The 8,658-nt window shown below is 42.8% G+C and overlaps 1 protein-coding gene across 1 annotated transcript in view; it reads right to left on the bottom strand.

Moving 5' to 3' along the window:
- Positions 1-6,614, bottom strand: part of CCDC186 (coiled-coil domain containing 186) — a 57,127-nt gene extending 50,513 nt beyond the window's left edge. Inside the window, exon 1 of the mRNA XM_015421499.1 lies at positions 6,516-6,614. The gene's annotated coding sequence lies outside the window, so the exon portion shown is untranslated. The remainder of the gene's footprint in view (positions 1-6,515) is intronic.
- Positions 6,615-8,658: the final 2,044 nt, after the last annotated feature.

An 8,658-nucleotide genomic window follows, 5' to 3' on the forward strand; every position in this document is an offset into this window, starting at 1 on the left:
GAAGAGACTGACCAAGAGAGAGATCTTGGAGTCGTAGTAGATAAATAAAAAAAGCCAATGCTATGCTCAGGATTATTAGGAAGGGAATTGAAAACAAATCAGCCAGTATCATAATGCCCCTGTATAAATTGATGGTGCGACCTCATTTGGAGTACTGTGTACAGTTCTGGTCAGCACACCTCAAAAGGGATATTATAGCATTGGAAAAAGTGCAGAAAAGGGCAATTAGAATGATAAAAGGGTTGGAACACTTTCCATATGAAGAAAGGTTAAAACGCTTGGGGCTCTTTAGCTTGGAGAAATGACGACTGAGGGGTGACATGATCAAGGTTTATAAGATTATGCATGGGATAGAGCAGGTAGAGAAAGAAGTACTTTTCTCCCTTTCTCACAATACAAGAACTCGTGGTCACTCAATGAAATTGCTGAGCAGTTGGTTTAGAACAGATAAAAGGAAATACTTCTTCACCCAAAGAGTGATTAATACATGGAATTCACTGCCACAGGAGGTGGCGGTGGCTACAAGCATGGATGGCTTCAAGAGGGATTTAGATAAACATAAGGAGCAGAGGTCCATCAGTGGCTATTACCCACAAGGTATAGATAGGAACTCTCAGTCTGGGGCAAGTGATGCATTGTATTTTTGGTGCTTCGGGGGGGGGGGCAACAGTGGGAGGGCTTCTAGTGTCCTGGCCCCACTGCTGGACCTCCTGATGGTACCTGGTATTTTTGGCCACTATGTGACAGTGTTGGACTGGATGGGCCATTGGCCTGATCCAGCATTGGCTTCTCTTATATTCTTATGCTCTTATTGTGATTTTCATCACTTCTGTGGGTTCCCCCCCCAATGCGTTTTGCTCTCTCTAGTAGTCCCAGAGGGAGCAAAACACATGTGGAAAAGGGGGGGGGGACCCAAAGTAATAGGGACAAAGGAGTGACAAAAATGAGAATGCAGGAGAGGCCATAGTTTGTGGTCCACATTGGGTGAAGTAATTCCTTCCCTAATGAGCACAAAACACTACATTCTTCCTTTTTCTCATAATATGCTATAGTACATACAGTGGCTGCTATTGAGTGATGTATTTCTGATGGTTTTCAACTCTGATGTAAACAACCTTGATACAATCACAGCCATGACTAAATAACTACAGCCATCTGACAATGACAGGAATGAAACATATGAGAGAAAATAGTAGCAAACTACACCCCCCAAAAAAAAAGAAATGAAAAAGGAACTTTTCTACCATATACATTTCCATTTAAAATGGTCTTTGCATAAGAAACATTTGTGCACATCCATACCCTGATCATCATAATTTGTTTTCCTCTACATCATGGTCATCACAATTTTAGTCCTTATTACCAATGTATTATTTTTCCCCATAATTTGGTATTTTTGTAAAGGTCTCTAGACGTCCAGTCCTATATAGAGTGACTTCAGTCTAAACCGATTGAAATCAATGAGTAATTCTTCACAGGATTGTACTGCAAAAAACTGTCAACCAACACAGTAATATCTCTGAGGAACATTGCAAGAATCTGTCCCATGGTCTACGTGACTGTTTTCCCAAGGAATAATTCTAAGGAAAATCAGCTTTTAATCAACAAAGTCATTGCATGGGGGGAAAAACAGAAGGAGGAGATGGAGATTGGATTTATACCCCGACCTTTACTACCTAAAGGAGCCTCAGAGTGGCTTACAATCCCTTTCCTTTCCCCTCTTTACAACAGACAGCCTGTGAGGTAGGTGGGGCTGAGAGAGCTCTCTCAAGAACTGCCCTTGAGAGAACAGGCCTGAAAGACCTTATGACTGACCCAAGGTCATACCAGCAGTAATATTAGCACCTTAGAAAACCAAGCAACAGGCACAACCTATACCAACCGCAGTTTAACAGCACTAACTCTAACCAAACCTGAATTACCTGTAATGTTCGTTATGTGGGATCATCCTTGATGACACTTCAGAAACCTAAACAGGTGAAAAATGTTTTGTGCTCTACATATGCAAATGTCATATGATGGATGGGCTGTTGGGAATACATTGCATCTGCACTATCTTTGGTTTCCATACTTAATTAAAGTGGCTAATAAGGATCTAAATATCCCCAAATGGCCTGCACCTAACACCCCCAATACACAGCACTCACCCTTATGTTTTATCATAACCTCTAGGACTGACCTGCTTACTTTTACCATCTATGCAGTAAGTCAGAACTGCTTTGATATGTCTAAGGTTATCACTGTGGCTACCCCTCAACTGTGGAACTTCCTGTCCTTAGAAATTTTAAAAGTTCAGTCTCAGTAGCTTCCATAAGCTGTGGAAGTAATTTTGTCCATTGACTTTTGGTGACCAGCAACAGGGGATAGACATGGATTTATTAACTGCAACTGGGATTTTATGATGAACACACTGTTACCTACCATAAACTCTGGGAAGGTGTATAGGCTATTAATGGACTAGTGTCAATAAATACTATTGACACCAAGTCAGATAGTAGATAGAAGCCATAGGAAAGGGGGAACCTGGTAGAAAAAACTGAAGAACAACTGTATCATCAGAAACCATTCTGACCTTTTATCTACCTATTTTCCGATCAACTCTGCTTCTTTCAAGAGATTTATGACTCAGGGCTGAAGTCCTGTTTATTGCTGACACAGCACAGTAAGGAGGTAGCACACAGCTGAAACCCAAAAATGAAGAATAAGCACAAAGATAGAGTTTGCTCACTAAATTGTTACATGCAATGCAGTCACTGAACATAGACTAGCTTCTACATTTGACAATGAAAAAAGTGAAAATGCAATTATTCTCTACCATCCAGTTCCTACACATATATTCAGAATTACAACAGTATATGAAACAAGTAGATTGCAGCAGAAGCTGTCAAAGCATACTAATATGAGCTAATATGTCTGGGAACTCCAACCTATTACCACTGATCCTGTATTTCTAGCTGGATCCAGAGTCCACGTTGGCAGCAAGGCCACTCCAGTGCCAGGGGTACAACTTCATACACTGTGTATAAGTGTAGATTCAGGTGGGTAGCTGTGTTGGTCTGTAGCAGAACAAAATTGAGTCCAGTGGCACCTTTAAGACCAAGAGTTTTATTCAAGGTATAAGCTTTTATGTGCAAGCACACTTCTTCAGATACAACAAAATGTAAATTACCAGAGGGTGAGCAGGAAATTAGCATGCAGCATAATAAACATGCTTAAAAGATTCAAGGAACAAACAGGAATAACAGGCTTAGTTTATATGGTTACAATTTGTTTGGGTTTAATTCCGGGGGGAAACAGAGAGAAAGAAAGAAATATATCAAAATTGGAGAGCGGTGGGCACAACAATAGCATCCTAAGATGGTACGTTTTTCCCTACTAGATGTCCAGTCAGTTACAACCCTACTGGAATTCCACATTACTGTGTATGTACAAATGGGACACCAACAAGGACTTGAAGGTGACACTCAATTTTCCCATCCTCTGCTATTTACTCTTTCCTTTCCCTGAAAGCCCCCGAAGCCTCTCTTTTTTCCTTCTCCCTTCTCACCCACCAGGCAACATACCTTCATCTGCCCTCTTGTCTTTGGTGTTCCCTACTTCCCTGTCCCTGGCAGCCTCTACCTGGGAAAACTATGGCCCAGTTGTACAGTGGCAGCCACTGAGCCCAGTTGCATGGTAGGGAAACCAAAAGGACTTGTGGGGGGGGGGCACCTAACTTTCCCCTGTATCCCCTTCCCCACACTGTTTCCTCTTTCCCTTCTCTTGACAACCCCCATATTCTCACTTTCCCACCCACCTACCTTTTATTTGCTCCCGTTCTTTAGCTACTTTTATATTTATTTACTCATTTATACCCTGCATTTCTCCACAATGAGGACCCAAAACAGGGTACATAGTTATCTTCTCCATTTTATTCTCACAACAACCCTGTGAGGTAGGTTAGGCTGCATGTGACTGGCTGAAGGCCACCCAGAGAACAGTAGGTAGGGTTGCCCTCCAGGTGGGACCTGGAGATCTCCCAGGATTACAACTGATCTCCCAATGACAGGGATCAGTTCCCATGCAGAAAATGGCTGCTTTGGAGGATGGACTCTGTGACATTATACCCTTCTGCAGTCCCATACAAACTCTGCCCTCCCCAAACTCCATCCCCAAATCTCCAGGTATTTCCCAACCCAGATTTGGCATCCCTAGCACCATGGCAGAATGGTGATTCAAACCTGGGTCTCCCAGGTCCAAGGCCAAAACTACAACCACTGAACCACACTGGCTTTCGAACAGTGGCTGCTGTTGAACAGGAACAAGCAGCTGAGTCTGGGTGAATCATGCAAGTTGTGTGGTAACAAGTCACTTCATGATTGCTGCCAGGACTTGGTCATGATGAGTCCTCCCTCAAAGACTGAAACAGCAGTGGAAAGGGCCCTGCCTCTCACCTTCCCACCTTTTACTAACAGAAGCCAAAGGTTGAGGACTGACAAGACTATTGTGGTTCCCTAGCAGTGGGTACTGACAGCATGTATTTCTTAAAGTGACATGTGCTGATTATATCATTTGAGCGTTTTAAACCTCCCCAATGTACTTTTTTTAAAGATTTCAGATTTTTCCGCAAACCCAGGGATTTCTTCAGGTTTATAGAAACATCTCTCTTGTCCATTTATGGCTCCAGTCTCTGAATTTAAGTATCTACAGATTTGGCCCTGTTGAGAATTAAATATATCAGCTAATTATATACAAAAACTTGCTTTGAATTCCAACTGAATGTTTCAGGTCATTGCACTGAACCAGTGCAGCAGGTACTGTAACAATCCCATTATATAAGGCACAACAATGTTTGGTTGAGACACAACCTAAACATTTCTGTTCTACTTTTGAAGCAACCTGATTATTCTACCATTTTAGCTATTAATGCTACTGGTTTTTAATATTTTAACATTTACTATTTTACTTATTCTTGATTAGCTACCCCCCTCTGTTTTTGTAAATTGCCTTGAACGCCTCTTTTGCCTACGATGTTGGGATATAAGACTTTAAATAAACCAACTGGCTAATAACATCTCATACCATCTAGCCTTATCTTATTACTGGACAAAGCAAGCCTTTCTTCAAATACTACTTCCTTTGTTCATATCCCCCACAACAATTACCAGGTGCATGCATCAAAGCTAAATTAAAGACCACTTTATCTCAACTATGTGGGTACCATACACTCATAGTTATTAACTTGTATTTACCCCCCACCAAAAAAAGAAAATTAAAACAGCCAAACATACAAAATAAGCTACTCTATTTACAGAGGCCTCAAAGCTGCAAAAATCTGAACCTAACAACTTTTAACAAGATTGTAAAGTTAAATATACAGATTTCAGCCATGTCAGTAAGTGCAAGGAGACCCTTACGGCAGTATCAAAAAGAGAAATTGTGGAAATGGCTTTGAGAATAAATAGCTTTCTGGGACCTGGGCCATAATGTAAGTGACTTTGTTCCACAATATACCAGCAATGAGGTCTCAAAGTTGTCAAACACAGAAGCCATAGAACTCTTTGTATATAGTTCTAAATCCAAGACAACCACAGAGGCTGCAATCCTATGTCTACTTACTTGAAAGTAAGCTCCATTGCACCCAGTGGGCTTTACTTCTAAGTAAGCATATATAGGATCAGTCTGTAAATCATGGCAGGGTTGTAGAAAAACTATTTGCTATACAGTATCCAAAAGCTACCCACTGATAATAAAGGAAAATAGTGCCTCTGTGCACAGTAGAGAAAGCATTTCTACACTGTACACTTTGAGACACTACAAATTGTAATTAACATTTTCCATTCAGAAAAACATCAGAAATGAAAACAGATAATGGAGAACAGGAAAGACACATAGGCCAGAAAGTGACAGAAAGCTGCTTAGTTCACACTTTAATCTTTACAGAAAATCTTTACTTATCAGACCAGATTTGCAATAACATTGACACCTACATACCTGTACAAAGGCATTCATAAAATGCTAACCAGCAAGAGAGGAGAGACTGTATTCTTCAGTCATTTTCTATGCGACCTTGAGGGCAAGGCACTCACCTCTGTTTGTTGTACCTGTTTTACCAGGAAGTAAATTATGCTCACCTAATTCTCAGAGACAAACATCAATCTTTTGTGACAGACTGTTGGGGGGGGGGTGGATTGTATATTGGGGTGGATTAAGGCATATCATCATTAAGGCACAAGCACAGTCTACAAAATTATAAACTTGATGATGAGAGGTGAAAGAAATGAGGACGAGGAGCAGAAGCTCACTGAGAAGTTACCACATCAGGCACTGGAAATACAGCAAGAGTTTTAAGAAAATGCATCAACAACAGGATATGTAGCAAAAGAAGCCATTAGAACAAAATGCACCAGATCAGCATTTTCTGCCTAGTAACAGGTTCCCCTAATGTCTCTTTCAGCCTACTCTATATATTAATCAACATTCCTCGAGGTTAAAATCACCAGACCCGTACCTTTTCCGAGTCAGGGAGCTCTTACCAGTTTATTAGGAAGCTGGGAACCAGAGTATCAGTTGCAGTAGTAGCTTACAGTGATATGAGCGAGCGAGAGACATCGTTCTCTCCCTCTCCTGGTCCTGCAGCAACCCCCTAAGAGGAACTGAAAGCTGACACATCAACAAAGATGGCTGCCGCAGACACCACAGCAGTTTCAGCCCGGAGGAGGAGTAACAGAGGCGGAGCTAGCCCTTATTACCGGCCTTCAAGAAAGCGGGGAGAGTAGGCTGCGTGACTCTCCAGTGCGAGCGGAGGCAGCGGACGAAGCGGGTGGGAAGGCTGCTCCCTCGCTCACCTTTGCGTTGCGTTGCCCAACTGTTCGAGTCACGAGCCCTACAGCGATCAGCATTGTTCATCGCGTGACTAATAAGAGCCGTAGTAAACCAGAGGGAGGGGATGCCTCCTTCGGGTACTACCTGGGTGTGGAGAGTCAGGGCTTTTTACCACACAGACTTTACGAGATCAGAGCCGCTGGTCGTGAGTTGAGCTGCAGGCTCTCCCTTCCTCTTCACAAGCCGCAATTGTTTATTTCAAAGCGAAAATGAAGTGAACGTGGGATTAAAAAAAATGCTGCCCTATCCACGGCACAGCCCACAAAGCACTCAGTATAATGCGAGGAGGACTAGAGTGGTTAAATAACAGGTATGTCACCGCAAGTCTCTTGCAGTTTAAAGGGATAAAGCACGTTCCATCATTGTTTCAATCCTAAATCACTCGAAGCCACTGTCCACTTGATTTCAATGCCATTTACAATCACATCCCAATACGTGTTCTTACGCTCGGGATGCAGGTGGATTATACACGCTACGCAAGATATATCCGCATTACACACCTGAACTGGTAATGGCCATTTCCTTCTCTTTATTAAATGTACAGTGCAATTCTAAAAACACTTTCTGAGGATGACTAGGCATCTCCAGCACCGAACTCTCAGTGCCTTCATCGGACCACTGGCTTACTGGGGGCGGGGCGGCTTTACAGTAAACCGGTACAGAAGTGATGAAAGCAGGAGATATAGACCTGCCGGAATTCTGCTATAGGAGCAGTTGAAACGGTTCTAAACCCAAATCACACAAGTCTTGTAAAGCACGGGAAGGCGCAGATTGTAAACCAACCGTTCTGTATTGCATTGTACTGTATTGCATTTTTCACTTTCTGTTAATATTTTGGAATACTGTAATGTATTGCCTTTGTTTTTCACTTTCTGTTAATATTTTGGAATAATCGGTGAAGTGTTCCCTGCTTTGCGCTGGGTTTTGGGGGGTTTTTTTTTGGGGGGGATGCTTGGAATTATCTCAGTTTAGTCGATGTCACAGGGTTCGGTAAACCACTGCTCTGAGCTCTGTAGAAGGTACAAGTAACAAGCGAAGCAAGAGAGCCCAGATGTGTCACAAATAATTTGTCACTTTTCAGTCACTATCCGAAACATGCCCACGTATCGCAGGAAACACGTGAATTTCCCCAGCGGGCAAAATAGCGCACACACACACACACCCAACACCATTTCAGGTCGAGGAAATTGCGCGAAAGGGGGGGGGGGGGGGGGCGGAGGCTGAACTCCACATGGTCCCAAATCAGGTATTGACGAGAACTAGCAACTCCCACAGGACGGGTATACAGGGTGGTGAACGTATTGGACTAGGATCTGGGAGACCTAGGTTCAAAAGTGTGACCAGCCACTCTCACTGAGTAACCCTAAGCCTACCTCACAGGGTTGTGATGGCAACTGATTCCTGGAGAATGGATGGAATAAAAAGGAACTAAATAAAGTACATGCAAAAACGCCAGGGTTTTCCACGTTTTTATGGGTTCCTGGATGCATTTCATTCGATGTGAACCTGTAACGGGATAACATGTTTTTCGTGCAGCCTCGAAAACACGCTGTAGCTGCACTACCTTGCAAGTGTTGCATACACACAACGCACCCCAAGTTTATGAATCATCCGAGCTTTTAATTGCAGTAGGCGTGGTAAACGCCATTCAGTCACTTGAAGACAGTATCGCCTGCAATATATGGTTGGGCATAACAGCGTGAGATGCCGCCGGTGCCCAAAATGCGTATACCAGCGTCCACGCCGCGAACATATCACTGAACACTGCCGACGTCTATCAGGAAATAAGAATGG

This window comes from Gekko japonicus, unplaced genomic scaffold (assembly GCF_001447785.1).
Source record: "Gekko japonicus isolate JY-2015 unplaced genomic scaffold, Gekko_japonicus_V1.1 scaffold1116, whole genome shotgun sequence".
Lineage (NCBI taxonomy): Eukaryota > Metazoa > Chordata > Lepidosauria > Squamata > Gekkonidae > Gekko > Gekko japonicus.